This window comes from Felis catus, chromosome C2 (assembly GCF_018350175.1).
Source record: "Felis catus isolate Fca126 chromosome C2, F.catus_Fca126_mat1.0, whole genome shotgun sequence".
Lineage (NCBI taxonomy): Eukaryota > Metazoa > Chordata > Mammalia > Carnivora > Felidae > Felis > Felis catus.
Window position 1 is genome coordinate 82752631 of NC_058376.1, and position 17141 is coordinate 82769771.

The following is a 17141-nucleotide window of genomic DNA, read 5'->3' on the forward strand; positions in this document are numbered from 1 at the left end:
AACAAAGAAGTAAAGACACTAACATATCTTACATTTAAGCCCCCAACACCCAGCTCTGTGGAATTCTAATATTTATCATTCCCTTGTATGCTAATATTGCATAATATATATGTACTATATATAATATCCATGTTTTCAACTTCATGTAAAATGTATCCCACTTTATACGTCCTTTTACAAAGTGGTTTTTTCTGAGCATTACATTTTTTAAAGTTTTCCATGTTTACACATGTAGCATTTTCACTGCTCTGTCGTGTTCCATTTATTTATTCATTCCCCAGTTGAGGGATATATAGATTTCCAGTTTTTCCCTAATATGAACATTGTTGTAATGAATTCTTACCCATGTATTATACATGCCTCCTTGTTCACATGTGAGGATTTCTCTAGAAATTGAAGAGCTGAAGGACATGCACATCTGAAGTTTATTAGACATTGCCAAATTGTTCTTCACAGTGATTGCACCAATTTATTCTCCCTCCAGCAGCCTGTGAGAATTTCAGTTTATCTACTCTATGTCCTTGTAAATACTTGGCAGTATCCCTTTTCTATTGTTGCCAGTCTAATAGATGTGTAATGGTATCTCATGTAGTTTAAACTTTTATTTCCTTGCTTATTAGTGAAATTGCCCATTCGGATCTCCTTTTCTTTTAACTGCCTCTTCATACTCTAGGCATATTTTTCTATTTTGCTGTTGACCTCTTTCCTATATGATTTGTATGCTTTCTTTACAAATTATAGATACTAGGGGCACCCAGGTGGCTCAGTAGGTTAAGCGCCCGACTTCGGCTCAGGTCGTGATCTCACAGTTTGTGGGTTCGAGCCCTGCATCAGGCACTGTGCTGACAGCTCAGAGCCTGGAACCTGTTTTGGATTCTGTGTCTCCCTCTCTCTCTGCCCCTCTCCCGCTCATGATCTGTCTCTCAAAAATAAATAAACATTAAAAAAAATTAAAAAACAAAACAAATTGTAGATACTAATCTTTTGTCAGTTCTTTGTGTGGCAAATACTCCCTTAGTCTGAGCCTTTTCTTCAAGTGAATTTATGATGTCTTTTTTGAAAAGACAGTGTTCATTCATTTAGAACAGGTAAAATGTGGGGTCCCTGGGTGGTTCAGCTGGTTAAGTGTCCATCCGACTTCGGCTCAAGTCATGATCTCATGGCTCCGTGGGTTCAAGCCCCACATTGGGCTCTTTGCTGACAGCTCAGAGCCTGGAGCCTCCTTCAGATTCTGTGTCTCCCTCTCTCTGCCTCTCTCCCTGTTCGCACTGTCTCTCTCTTTCTCAAAAATAAATAAACACCAAAAAATTTTTTTAAATAAAACAGGTAAAATATCATTCTTTTTATGATTTATTTTTGCTTCCTATTTAAGAAATCATTATCTGCCCAAAGGTCATAAAGAGCTCTCCATATTTCTTCTAAAAGTTTTAAAGATTAGCTTTTTGGTTATTTATTTTGGGGTATGGAAGTAGGAATCTAATTTGTTCTTCCTTGTGGATACCCAATTTTCCAAGCATCACTTATTTTTAAAAGTAATTTCTTTCTCCTGCGGATTTGAAATGCCAGCTAGTATTTCCATATGTGCGTGGGTCTCTTCCTGGGCTCTCTGTTCTGATCACCACCCCACTCTCTAATTACTATTCCCTTGTAACACCACTAAGTCTTGTATCTTGTAGGTTAAGCCTTCCTTCCATCCCACCTCCTTGTGTTCTTTTCCAAAATTATCTAGTTCTTGTTCTTCATATGAATTTAGAGATCAGTTTGTCAAGTACAATAAAAAAAAAAAAACTTCATTGGGATTTTAATTAAAATTCAGTTGAATTTGTAGATTATTTGGGAGACTTTGGAATATTTAGGATACGGAGTCTTCTGATCCATGAACATATGTCTCTTGGTTTATTTTCAGGTCATCTCTTGTATTCTTCCCACAAGGCTTTATAATTCTCTCCCTAAAAATTCTCCTATCTTCCATTAGATTAATTACTGGGCATCTCATACTTTATCTTCCCATTATGAATCAGATCTTTGTTTTTCCCTTTATATTTTCTAACTGGTCATGATTGATGAGTAGGAAGACTAGTAATTTTTCTCGGTTGACCTTGTGTGCAGCAATATTCATGAATTCATGTAATACTTCTAATAGTTTACCTGTAAATTTTTTGGAATTATCTCTGTAGATAATTGTAGTCTGCATAAGGGAACACTTGCATTTCTTCCTTTTCAATCCTTATACCCCTTCTTTTTTTTTTTTTCCTGTTGCATAGGCTAGGTTCTCCAATGTGGAAAAGGAGTGATGAAAGCAGGCATCCTTGTTTATTCCTGGGTTTAAAAGAAAGCCTTCTGGGGGGCACCTGGGTGGCTCAGTTAAGCGTCCAACTTCGACTCAGGTCATGATCTCACAGTTCGTGAGTTCAAGCCCCACATCAGACTTTCTGCTGTCAGCACAGAGCTGGCTTCAGATCCTCTGTCCCACTTTCTCTCTGCCCCTCCCCCACTTGCATTCTCTCTCTCTCTCTCTCTCTCTCTCTCTCAAAAATAAACACCAAAAAAAATGCTTCTGAAAGTGTGCCATGTGAGTATGCTTGCTGTTGATTGTTGGTAGATAAACTTTATCATGTTCAAAGTTTCCTTCTATTCCCAACTTGGTAAGTTTTATCATGAATGGATGTAAAATTTTATCAAATGCTTTCTCTGTATCTGTTAAGGTGATCATATATTTTTCTCTTTTAGTTTTTTGATATGGTGAATCACATTAATGAACTTTTCTGAGTTAAATATTCTTACATTCTGGGACAAATTCTATATATTACTTAATTCATTTTGCTGGTATTTTATGACTTTTGCCTCCAGGTTCTTAAGTGATTGTATCAGTTCTCTGTCACTGCATAGCAGTTTTTCCAAACTAGCTGATAAAAACAATACACATTTATTATTTCTCAGTTTCTGTGGGTCAGGAATATGGAACAACCTAGCTGGGTGGTTCTGTCTTGGAGCCTCTCATAAGGCTGCCAGTGCTGCAGTCATCTGGAGGCTTGACTATGGCTACAGGATCCACTTCTAAGATGACTCATTCACATGAATGGCAAATTGGTGTTGGCTGTTGGCAAAAGGCCCAATTCCTCACCCTGTGACTCTCTCTACAGGGAAATTGGAATATGTTCATGACATGAACTGGCAACCTCTAGAGTGAGCTATCCAAGAAGGCAAGACAGAGAGGATGTAATGTTTTTTTATGAACTAGCCTCCAAAGTTACACTGTGTCACCTCTGTCATGTCCTATTGAACACACAGACAAGCCATGATTCAGCATGGTGGAGTACTATAGAAGGATATGAGGGGCGCTTGGGTGGCTCAGTCGGTTAAGCATCCAACTTCAGCTCAGGTCATGATCTCGTGGTCCGTGAGTTCGAGCCCCGCATCGGGCTCTGTGCTGACAGCTCAGAGCCTGGAGCCTGTTTCGGATTCTGTGTCTCCCTCTCTCTCTGACCCTCCCCCATTCATGCTCTGTCTATCTCTGTCTCAAAAATAAATAAACGCTAAAAAAAATTTTTTTTTAAAGAAGGATATGAATACCAGGAGGTAAGGGTCACTGGGAACCACCTTGGAGGCTGGCTACCAGCAACATTGGTTTATAATTTTTTCTTGACCTTTGTTTGGTTAGTATCTAAATATACTAGCTTCAAAAATTAAAATCCCTGTTTTAATTCCCTGACCAGGTATTTGAAGCTTCAGTTTTACTTCCCATAAAACTCATGTCTTCTGAAGGGGGAGATGTTTGGTAAATTATACAATAATTATTGTTTCAAGCTTTCTTTTAATTTATTTATTTAAGTAAACTCAACACTCAATGTGATGCTCACACTCATGACCTCAAGATCAAGAGTCGCACTCTCTTCCAACTGAGCCACCTAGGTGCCCCTATTTCAAACCTTCTATTTATGCTTGGGTCAAGTTTGATTATTCACATTTTTTTTTAATTTTTTTTTCAACGTTTATTTATTTTTGGGACAGAGAGAGACAGAGCATGAACGGGGGAGGGGCAGAGAGAGAGGGAGACACAGAATCCGAAACAGGCTCCAGGCTCTGAGCCGTCAGCCCAGAGCCTGACGCGGGGCTCGAACTCACGGACCGCAAGATCGTGACCTGGCTGAAGTTGGACGCTTAACCGACTGCGCCACCCAGGCGCCCCTGATTATTCACATTTTTTGGGGGAAAGTATCCATGTCTTCCATGTTTTCAATTCCATTGACATAAAGGCATTCTATCCTTCTCTTACTATTTTTTAAAATTTTACTGTATTTCTAGTGCCAATTTTTGTTTCTAATATTGTTTATTTGTGATTTTTTCCTTTTCTTCCTTGATAAGTCCTGCTAGAAGTTTATCTTTTGTTATTTTTTTTTCAGTGACCTACTATTTAGATTTTGTTTCTTTGTTTTCTATTTCATTAACTTCCATTATTTTTACTATTCTCCCCACTTTCCTTAGGCTTACTCTTGTTATACTTTTCTAGCTTCTTGAACTGATTGCTTAATTAATTCTAAATCTGTCTTGCTTGTAATAAATGCCTCAAAATTTAGAATTACTTTTATTTCATCCTACAAGTTTTGATATGTAGTATGTTTGTTATCATTTAGTCGTAAATATTTGGTCATTTCTAATGTGATGCTATCTCTCTTAACTCATTTATTTAGGTGTGACTTTTTATAGTTCTAAACATGTTGGAGATTTCATGCTATTTTTATTGTTAATTCCTAATTTAATCTATAGACAGCACAATCTGCATGATATTGAATGACATCCTTTTTCATATGGTATGCAGTTAATATTTCATAATTGTTCCATGAGTACTTTTAAAATACATGCTCTGAATTTGTTGCACATATTAGACTAAGCTTAATAATTTTGTGGGGAAAATCACCTAAATACAATTACATTTTTGCCTACTAGATTCATCAGTGTCTGAGAGATGTGTTCAAATCTCCTGTTTTGAACAAAAAGAAAGAGGAAAAAATAATAAAAATTTAAATTTTAAAAATTTTTAAAAAAGAAAAGAAAAAGCAAAAACAAAACAAAATAGAATAAAATAAAATCTATTATGGGAATTTTTCATTTCTCTTCATAATTCCATCAATTTTTGCTGTATTGTTAAGAGCACAGAGGTTCATGATTATCATATCTGCTTGGTGAATTGTTTCTTTTCTTATTGTATAATAGTAAAATAGAATGTCCTTTTAGTCATTTCCTAATTATGCTCTTTGCCTTGATTTTGTCTGATATTAGCCTGGCTATACCAACTTCCTTTTGAATAATATTTGCATAGTACATGTTTGTTCATCATATCATTTTTAACCTTTCCGTCTGACTCTGTTTTAAATGTGAGTCTTATAAGCAGCTTATGTTTGGTTCATCTGCTTTTACCCATTCTGATCATCTCTGAATTTAATTGGTCAACTTAATCTGTTTATATAAATAGTGGTTTCTTAAGTATTGTAATGTACTGATATCATTTTGTTTCTAATAACTTTTTCTCATTTTCCTTTTTAAAACTTTTTTCTCTTTTCTGCTAGACTGATAGTTTTTTTAATATTCTCTTATTTTTCTTCTGTTGGTTTAGAAGGTATATATTGTATTTTAATTCTTCAGCTCTTCCCTAATTCTTAACTGTTATATCTAATCATAATTTATTCAAACAAATCTATAGTTGTTCCATTTTCTTCATCAAGGACATTAACACACTTTACCTGATTTTTTTAAATCTTTTTAATGTTTATTTTTTGAGAGAGAGAGAGAGACAGAGATAGAGCATGAGCAGGGGAAGGGCAGAGAGAGGGAAACACAGAATCTGAAGCAGGCTCCAGGCTCTGAGCTGTTAGCACAGAGCTGGACACGAGGTTGGAACTCACAAACCCACCAGATCATGACTTAAGCCAAAGTCAGACGGCCAAGCAACTGAGCCACCCAGATGCCCCTACTTTACCTGATTATTAAACACATCCTTAGTCTTTTGTCATCTAGACCAGAGCTGTCCTATGGAAATAAAAAACAACCCATGTATATAATTTTATAGTCTCTAGAAGCCACATTTTAAATAGCACAAAAAAGTGAAGTGAAAGTTACTAATATATTTTATTGAACCCAATATATCCGAAATATTTTAATTTCAATATGTAATCAATATTTTAAAATACTAATGAGATATTTTACATTCTTTCTTTCATTCTAAGTCTTAGAAATCCAATGTGTACTGCACTGTAAGTATAATACATTTCATTTTTGAGTAGCCACATTTCAATTGCATGTGGCTAGTAGCTACCATACTGAATAGTGAAGGTCCTGGCTTTAGGTTTTTTTTTTTTTTTAATTTAAAAAATTTTAAATGTTTTTATTTATTTTTGAGACAGAGCATGAACAAGGGGAGGGGGGCAGAGAGAGAGGGAAACAGAATCTGAAGCGGGCTCCAGGCTCTGAGCTGTCAGCACAGAGCCCCATGCGGGGCTCGAACTCATGGACGGTGAGATCATGACCTGAGCTGAAGTCGGCCGCCCAACCGACTGAGCCACCCAGGTGCCCCAGTCTTGGTTTTAGTTTTAACTATTATTTAGGAAAAAAAAAATGCAGATTTCCAATGACCTCAGCTCCTTTCCAAATCTCAATTTTAGAACTTTCTAAAATTATTTTTTAAGAGCAAAGAATCACAAAAGTAGGGAGACAAAAAGACATCAATAATTTAGAAGCTGAAGAGCAGATGGACAGGAGCAGCAGGCCCAATAGACCAGAAGTGGACACCAAAGCCAACTGCATGGGAAATGCAAGGGAAAACTGAAACAGTGTGCACAATCCTGAAAAGTCATAGAAGCTGGGGACACTAGGCATCTTTGAGAGTAGGGATGTGGGTGGGACTAAATACAGGATGATCGTTTAAAATCTGTATGAGAAGAATTATCCCAGTGAGCTCCCAGAACATGGCAGGCAGCCGGCCCCTGGAAGATGCCTCTCTGGGGAAGCTGCCCAACCCAAGAAAAGACATGTATTGATATTTGTGGGCCTATGGGAAAATGGCCCAGCCAGACATTCTAGAGTGATACCCACCTAGACAAACCCGCCCATGTACACAGAGCCTCCAGTCAGCTGTTTAGTGCTTTATCCTAAATATTAACAAGAAAGGATTGCCAGACACTTGAGCTTCCTCTGTGAAGAGACATACATACATACATACATACATGGAATTTGAGGAAATAAAGACAATTGGGAACGGGGGGGGGGGGGACTGCTTTATAAATCTATACTTAATATCCTTAGAGAGATAAGCAGAGATATATAGGTAACAAAAATATAAGAGAAAAAATGAAAAATTTAGAAGGAGGTTTGGAAATAAAGCCAAGGAATCTCCCTGAAATCAGCCTGAAAGTAGAACAGAGAGACAGAGATTAAAAATAGGAGAGAAAAATAAGATCTTCATTTAAAAAAAATTTTTTTTAACGTTTATTTATTTTAGAGAGACACAGAAAGACAGAGCATGAGCAGGGGAGGGACAGAGAGAGAGAGAGAGAGAGAGGCAGAATCTGAAGCACAATCCAGGCTCTAAGCTGTCAGCACAGAGCCCTAAGCAGGACTCGAACCCACAAACTGAGATTGTGACCTGAGCTGAGGTTGGACGCTCAACCAACTGAGCCACCCAGGCGCCCCCCCTTTTTAAAATTTTTTAAACATTTATTTATTTTTGAGAGACAGAGTCTGAGTGGGAGAGGGGAAAAGAGAGAGAGACACACACACACACACACACACACACACACACAAAATCTGAAGCAGGCTGCAGGCTCCCGGCTCTGAGCTGTCAGCACAGAGCCCAGAAGATCTTTAAATGATCAATCCAGAAGATCCAATATCCAAATAAGAAATTTACAAAGAGAAAATAGAGAGAGAAAAACATCAAAGAAGGAATTCAAGTAAAACTTTTAAGAAGAAAGAACATGAGTTTCTTTCTTTTTTTTTTAAGTTTATTTATTTATTTTGAGAGAAAGAGAGTGCAAGCAGGGGAGGGGCAGAGAGAGAGAGAGAGAGAGAGAGAGAGAGAGAGAATTCCAAGCAGAGCTGTCAGTGCAGCACTGTCAGTGCAGAGCTCGAACTCACAAACTGCGAGATCATGACCTGAGCTGAAGTCAGAAGCTTAACTGACTGAGCCACCCAGGCATCCTAAGAATGGGAGTTTCTAGAGTAACAGTCTCCATGCTCTCAGGACAATTAATTTCAAAAAGACCCCACCAAAGCTTATAATCATTACATATAAAAACAATAGGAATAAAAGAAAGAGCCTGGAATTTTTCCAGTAGGAAAAAAAAAAAGTCCTACATAGAAAATCTGGAATCAAAATAGCAACAGATGTCTAAACAGTAACATCAGACTAAAAGATAATGGAGCAATGTCTTCAAATTCTGAGAATTATTTCTGACTCAAAATTACATTTACAGTTTAATCATCACTCAAGTACTACAGTAGAATAGACATTTTCAAAGATGAAAGCTCTTAAAACATATGCCTAGGTTTTATGCACCCTTGCTCAGAAAGCCACTGGGGAATATACTCCATCAAAATGAGGGAATAAACCAACAAACAGGAAGACATGAGACACAGGATATAGGCTAAGAGATTCCCTAGGGTGATAGAGAATGGATGTTCCAGTAAGACATCTGTACAGTGGACCTAGAATGAAGCCAGCCTGGACAGAAACAGAACAGAAGTTTCTAGAAGATGTCCCCAAGAAAAAGAGGAAATTAATACATTATCTGACATGTTCAGACATACTGAAAGGAGATGAATCACTCATGAAATCTAAACAAGTGAAAAGAGCATTATTGGGACCCTTGGGTGGCTCAGTCTGCTAAGCGTCTGACTCTTGATTTCACCTCAGGTCATGATCTCATGGTTCATGGGATCAAGCCCCATGTTGGGCTCTGTGCTGATGGTGTGGATCCTGCTTGGGATTCTGTCTCTCCCTCTCTCTGCCCCTCCCTGACTCACACAAATGTGCACCCAGGAACACACACACACTTTCTCTGTCTCTCAAAATAAATAAATAAACTTAAAAAGAAAAAACATAGACCATTATTATCACCAGAGAAAACAAAGTTATGCAAGAAAGGAAATGTAATCATAACACAATACAAGGTTTACGAATAGTATTGATATGGTAATACCAATACAAGCACTGAATAACTAGAAAGTATGAAGTAAGTACCTTGAAAGCAAAGGGGTGGGGGATTTGTGGGAGGGGTGGGAGAAAAATATCATCTTCCATAATAGGAAATAAATATATAATATATAAAATGAAATAATAGGAAAAATATAAATAAGGTATATAGAAATATAGAGGCAAATAACAACAAAATACTAGTTAAAGATTTGAAAGTGTTTGCCTTTAGGGGTTGGGAACTGAAGTGGGTTAAGATAGGACAGGGAGCTACAATCTTTCATTATAAGCTGTATTAATCATCTGTTGTTATACAACAAAACCCCCCAAACTAATCAGCTTAAAATAACTATAAACATTTGTTATCTCACTTAGTTTCTGTGTGAGAAATTCAGGGTTTCAGGTGCCTGGATGGCTCAGTCGCTAAGCATCTGACTTCAGCTCAGGTCATGATCTCACAGTTTGTGAGTTCAAGCCCCCTTATCATGCTCTCTGCTGTCAGTGCAGAGCCTACTTGGGACCTTCTGCCTCCTTCTTTCTCTGCCCTTCCCCCACTCATGCTCTCGCTCTCTCTCTCTCTTTCTCCCTCTCTCTCAAAAATAAATAAAACATTAAAAAAAGAAATTCAGGGGTTTAGTTAGGTAGCTAAGATTTCCAGGGCTGTAATCATCTGAAAGCCTGATAGAGGCTGGAGAACCCCCTTCTGAAGTGGTCTACTAACATACCTGACAGTGAGTGCTGGTTGTTAGCATGAGGCCTCAGTTCCTTACAGACCTCTCCTTGGAGCTGCTTGTGAGCTCTCACCACCTGGCAACTGCTTTCCCTCAGGGCAAGTGAGCCTAGAGAAAACCAGGTGGAAGCTGCATTTAACCTCATCATTTAACCTCAGATGTCACACACCTGTGAAATGCAATAAGCAATTTGTTCTGTAATAGGATCACACAGGTCAGCCTTATTCAGTGTGAGAGGTACAACACAAGGGCATGACTACTAGGAGGCAAGGATCACTGGGGGCCATCCTCAGAGCCTTAGAGAACTAAGTTTCTTTTAAAAATATGTATACCTTTGGGGCATATGGGTGGTTCAGCCATTTAAACGCTGGACTTCAGCTCAGGTCATGGTCTCATATAGTTCATGAGTTCGAGCCCCGTGTCAGGCTCTGTGCTGACAAGCTCAGAGCCTGGAGATTGCTTCCAATTCTGTGTCTCCGTCTCTCTCTGCCCCTCCCCAACTCACATGTGCTCTCTCTCTCAAAAAAATAAACATTAAAAATTTTTAAAAATATGTATGTCTTTAATAAAAATGGAAATTTGTTACATTTTTGTTTATAATCTATGTTCATTTATATTTATCAACATATTTTTATCAATTTCTGTACTTAACACCGTTTCTTGTATTCTTCCTTTTCTTTCTGGGTCCATTTTTCTTCTTGAAGTACATCCTATAATAATTCCTATAATAATCCTATAATAATTCCTTCAATGAAGGTCTTTACTTTTTATGCATGGAATGTCCCTTTTTACCTTTAATTTTAACTATAAGTTAGCTGGGTATAAAAGTCTGCTTGGCATTTTGAAGATACTTCTCCAACATCTCTGGTCTTGGTTTTTGCTGAGGCCAAAAGTTCCTTTGTAAGCAATCTATCTTTTCTCTGGGGTCTATTGTAAGGTTTTTTACTCTTTACCTTTGATGTTCTGCAATTTCCCCAAGGAAATTTCTCTGTTACTACTTCCCCATAATGCTTCACTGTGGTTCCATTTATTTTCTTCTTTGGAAGTTCCTATTGGGCATACATTGTCTTTCATACAAACTATCCTTCACGTTTCATAACTGCTCTTATATATTTTTAATCCTTATTTCCGTGTACTGTGTTAGTGGCAATTCTTAAATAATGTTTTCTAACTCACAAATTCATTGTGTCTAGTCTACAGTTTACGCTGTCTACTATGTTTTTTGGTGATCAAAGTTTTGATTTCCAAGATTCCAATTGATTCTTTTTATATCTACTTATTCTCATTTCATTTCTATCTGCCCCCTTTATTTCTTGTTAATTTGCAAAGGATGTGGAGCCTTCATTTGCCTTTTTAGGCTTCCTAAACATTATTTTTAATTATTTATAAGACTTTCACAAAAATAATGTAGAATGAATTCATATTCCAAATGTTGATTCTGTTGACTGATTTTCTTACCATAAGTATTTTTCATATATTTTGGTTTACAACCTCAGCTAGTTGGATAATTTTTTAATTTTGTTTTTATATCAAATTTTTGCTCTGTTTCTATCCTGAGCTGGGACCCCAGGCCCAACTGAAAACCAGGTCTTATAATAGCATTTCAGGGCTCCCACTCTGTTGTGGTATGAGATCACAGATCCAGGCACATAGCCAGAGGGTGGCTTGGCTCAGTTCCTAGTCAAGAGTCTGTCTTAGTCTTCCCACATTTCAAGCCCCAGGCTATACATGGACAGCTGGTTTTTTTTTTTTCCCCCTTGCTTCTTTTCACAAGCAGAGGCAGTCTTACCCCACCCCTGGTTTCAAGGAACATGGCTGTTGTCCTGTCTTGCATGGAGCATTTGAGCTCATTACCAGGAGATATGCCTTTGGCAACTATTGCTGCTTCTAGACTCCAAGTCCACCAGGCCCTCAAACCCCACTCACCACTTCGCAGTTCTGATCTGCTTCTGGTATAAAGAGATATCCATCTTGGTTTGGGGCCCAACTATGTCCTTTTGTTTATCATTTTTTCCATTTTATTTATTATTGCTATGTGTTTAGAACAGAGGGAGCAGGCCACAGCATGAACTCACCATGCCATCTTGGCTGGAAATTGAGAACTGAACTATGTGGTAGCCATACCTTTAGAGAAGTCCCATGTTTCCTTCTTTTAAAGGTAAAAGAGGAGAGATCATTATAAAAATTCAGTAGGCTTTTTATACATGAACTTTTCGAGGAATACTGTCTGAAGCCAGTGGTTCTGAAGAAACACATTTCTTCCTCAGGATAAAGGAGGTAGAGTCCACGTGTTCCTGAGTTGCTCATATGCCCGCTCCACATACACACTCTGCAAGTTGTTCTTTGACCTTTATTTATTTTTGAGAGAGAGAGAGAGACAGAGCATGAGCAGGAGAAGGACAGAGAGGGAAGGAGACACAGAATACTAAGCAGGCTCCAGGTTCTGAGCTGTCAGCACAGAACCCAACGCGGTGCTTAAACCCACAAACCGCGAGATCACGACCTGAGCCAAAGTGTGATGCTTAACTGACTGAGCCACCCAGCGGCCGCTGCAAGTTGTTTTTTGAAAGGGGAGGCCACAGGATGCAGATGAGGCCTCTTGAGCATCCACTTCTCTCTCCTCAGAGCAGAACCGGTCCTGAGGATAACAGCCAGGAGTGGCTGTGGGACCAGCAGGCCACTGAAGGGGGTCTGAGGTGCACCTTTCCTGATGGCCCCAAGTGGAAGCTGCAGTGTCTGCAGCCAAGGAAATACCCACAGGAGTTAGTTTTCCACCCACATCCTATCCAGGCAGACCTGGGACCTGCCGAGATGGCCAAGCAGCCCAAATGTCTCACTTAGGTAGGCCTCAGGGTGGATTCCCTCTCTACTCTTTCCCTGCTGTGCCAGAACAAAGCCCATCCTACATCCCATTCTGTGAAGAGGGCCACTTCCTGCCTGGCCCTTCAGAGTATGAAAACCTTGACTCTAGGGGCCACTTGGTCCAGAGAGCTCTTTAAACGTGTTCCTTATCTCAAATGTCCAGATCCACCACAACCCCACCCCCCGCCATCAAGGCCACACAGAGGACTGTGGGAGTACAGTGTGTGCAGTGGTCCAAAACATGGGTTTGGGAATTGGACAGACCTGAATCTGAATCCCACCTCCGTTACTCACTAGGCTGTGTGTCTCCAGGCAACTTACTTAACCTCTCTGTGCCTCTATTTCTTCATCTGTAAAATAAGGGTAATACTGTATGTACTTTAATGGGCTGCTGTGAGAATAGAGTCAGATAATCAGATAACTCCCCGTCTTCTCATATGCAGCCTGGAGATGCCTGAGCTCTTATATCTCCTTCCTATCCCAACCCTGAGACCTGCAGGCTTGGATCAGCCACCTCTGAGTCTTGGGTAGCAGGGAAGGGGGGGAATTTTTTTTTTAACATTTATTCACTTTTGAGAGACAGAGAGACAGAGCACGAGTTGGGGTGGGGCAGGGAGAGAGGGAGACACAGAATCAGAAGCAGGCTCCAGGCTCTGAGCTGTCAGCAGAGAGCCCGACGCAGGGCTCGAACCTATGAACCGTGAGATCAGGACCTGAGCCAAATTCAAATGCTTAACCAACTGAGCCACCCGGGCACCCCAGGAAAGGGGGGAGTTTTTGAGGAGGAGCCAGGCCCAGATGGAGTCCACACTGCAGAGGCCCTACAGAAGGGCCAAAGTCCTCCAGCCTAAAGCTGTTCCTGAGAATCACAAACTCATAAACATACCCCTGGCTGCTGGTGCCTAGGTGTTTCCTGTTTAACTCTTTCCCACTCAGCAGACTGCAGACCATTCTGTCAGAGAATTACACATGGAATTCCGGAGTCCCTGCCAGAGGCACAATTCAAGCAGAGCCAAGCTGGGCATTCAATAGGTCAGTCAGTAAGTTATTAGGCACCTGTCCTGTGCTGGGCACTGGGGCTCTGAAGGGAAGGAAGTGATCCCTGCCCTCAAGGCATCACAGCAGGGGAGGAAGACTGCCCTGCAGACTCTCTTTGCTCGACTCTGTGATAACTGCTTTAAAGAGAGCTACAACATTCAGTGCGAGCACAGATGAGGGTCAGCCTGGGATAGTCAGGGACGGCTTCCCAGAAGAGGGGCTTCTGGCCAGGCACTTGAAGGCGGAGCAAGAATTTGCCAAAAACAAACTTTAACCAAGTCATTCAACATGTTTGTATTCAACACCTGCCCCTCTCCTCCAGTTTCAGTTCTATGCACCAGGATTCGATGACGATGAAGCAAAAAGCCGTCCCTGACATCCTGGCCTGGCACTCACAGCTAGGCTGTGGTGTTCTCCTGCTGAATATAAACAATTTCACAGAACATCAACATCAGACAAGGCCACATTGTGACCATGATAGATCTAGACAAAAACAAGCCCAAACCCTATGAGCCCTTTCTGACATCCCGACGCTGAGAAGCCCACATTCCCCATGGGGTATGTTCTCCTTCATTGCAACCTGCCATAAATCCAACTTGCTCACTGCAGATAGGTTTCTGGTGGTCTTTGGGTAGAGGGCATCAACAGTGATGACCAAGAGGTAGGATCTGAGTGAAGACAATGAAATGAGGGGCAGGTCACATGGAGAGGAAGAATATTCCAGGCAGACAGAAGTGCCAGTGCAGAAGATCTAAGGTGACAATATGACTGGCATATTTGGAAAATAACAAGAAGGCCAATCCATCCTGAGTAGAAAAGTCCAAGTAGGCACTCCAGGCAGAGGGAATAAACCATGAAAAAATTCATGTAAAAGAAAGTAGGCCATTTCCTGGCAAGTATGGGTAGTTCCATGTTGTTGAACTAGAAAGTCAATACATTTTGTTTGGGGGAAGAGGGACAAGTACAAGGGAAGCACAGAATGAAGAGCCTTCATTGTCTTCTTTGAGAGAGTCTTAATGCTCTGTTGGAGAAAGTCATGATGGCATTTTTTCCTTGCTATAGTAATAGATAACAATATGGTAACAGGGCACCAGATCCATACATTCTCTTTTTGAACAAGGCCTCCAAAGGGATTCCACCCGTTCACGATGATCTCTTCATGTTACTACCAAGGGAGAGGAGAAAATAGATGCCAATCTCCAGGCCTTTTGGGTGATCCTGTCAGCTCACCCTGTGGATGTATGTCTCCCTGCTTCACCTGTGCCACTGGTGTAGGTCTAATAGGATTACCTAGGCCAAGCATTTGTGTGGTCCAATGTGAGGGAGATTGAACACATTTTATCACCAGCTGCAATTTATGCCCCAGAAAGAATACCAAAAAAAAGAGTCTGCCTTCTGTTACTGGCAACATAAACTAGAAATTCCCTTCAGTAGCTCAGGGCCGTGGACCACAGGTGTGAAGACAAACACACACACACACACACACACACACCACACCACACCACACCACACCATCAATGAGCCCCAACCCTAGCCAGTTCAGGGCTCAAGACCACTCAACAATTAAAGTTGCCCAGAGAAAAGGGACTGAAAGTGATGAGGTGGTAGCCAGTACTGTTTTAGCATTGGCATTTAATTGAGAACAAAAGTGACCTTTTGATTCTTTCTGTCTCTAGATGTTCTGAAATTTCTGTTTCATTGAAATTAATAGTATAGGGGTACCTGTGTGGCTCAGTTGGTTAAGGGTTCGACTCTTGATTTTGGCCTGCATCATGATCTCACAGTTCATGAGATCAAGCCCCGCATCAGGCTCAAGTGTACTTACAGCGCAGACCCTGCTTGGTATTCTCTCCCGCCTCTCTCTCTGCCCCTCCCCCACTCATGAATTTCTCTCTCTCTCTCTCTCTCTCTCTCTCTCAAAATAAATTAATTAATTCAAAAAAACTAATAGAATAAATACAGTCTGGTCCCTGATTTGGGGCAAAGCCTAAAAAATTCCATACACAAGATTTCTTTTATCTTGCTACCAATGGGAACCATGGAAATATCTTGAACAGAAGGGAAAAGTAATCAGATTTAAATGTTAGAAAGATCATTCTGGTACCTTAACAGTAGTGATTAGGTGCACACATTCATCTCCACCACTACCCGAAATCCTTTGTTTTTTCTTTAAAGATTAAAAGTCCATAGGGGAAAAGAGAATAGGAGAGGTGTCAATAACAACATTTTGGAAGTTGGAAAGCAACTAGAGAAATGGTAACCAATGTAGCAGAACCAAAAAAGCTCAATCCTAAGCTATGGGCAAGTAAAGAAAAAAATCTTTATTTATACCCCTGAAATGCCAAAAGGAATTGGTGTCACCAGGTGCCTCTGAAAGCAGAGAGTGGGGAGGGAGGCTGGTGAAGGTTGAGCCAAAAACAGGGGGACTGAGGATTGAGTCTTTCTCTCCCCTACTCCTTCCCTCATTCTGACAGACTGGAGGTGTTTTTCTTCTGAAAGGGTAAAATTGAGGGTCTCTGCACTGGCATGCCACACACAGTGCAGGCAGGGCACCACAATGAACACACATCAAATGCGGGGTTACATGTTGAATGTTGTTGAGACATGCCCCATCCACAGCCTCCTCACCCATCTGCTGCCCACACTGGCGGCCATGTTCCTAATCCCCAGCCAGTACTCTGGAAAAGCATCTGCGGGAATCTGACCAACCTGAGAAGAAAGCTCTACAGATTCTGATAATCACACTCCCTATGAAGCAGCCCAACCAGCCCAGCTTCTGGCAATGCTTGCCGCACACTGGCCATATCTGGTGACCCCCACAAGAGGTCAGGGACCTGAGAAGCCCAGACGATACCCTGGCTCCCAAAAGAGACTAACCACATGCCTTCCCTCACCAATCTCTTCTTCCTGACTTGTGACCTTTTCCTCCCTCACTCCAGGTCTCTTATGGCATTGTGCTTCTCGTGCCCTCCAGTCCACCCTAGTGCATGGGGCCAGGCAGCACACAGGCACAGCATGCACTTGGGTCCCAGAGGAGGACAATGACCATTCAAGGCCAAGATAGATGGAACTGCCCATGGGGGTGAGGGGTAGGGCCTGTGGTCTCTCAAGTACTGCCAAGACAAAACCACTCTTATAGTATGCAGGCCCTTGGCAAATAATTTTTGTAGAGCTCCTGTCAACATAAACAGTTTGGTTTTATAATGTATTATGAAAATTTATGGACTCACGTGAGCTCTACTGATTATCATCCAGTCAGAGTACAGAAAGATTCTCCATAGTATACAGGCACCAGCTCTTCCTGTCCAGTCCAGGAACCATCT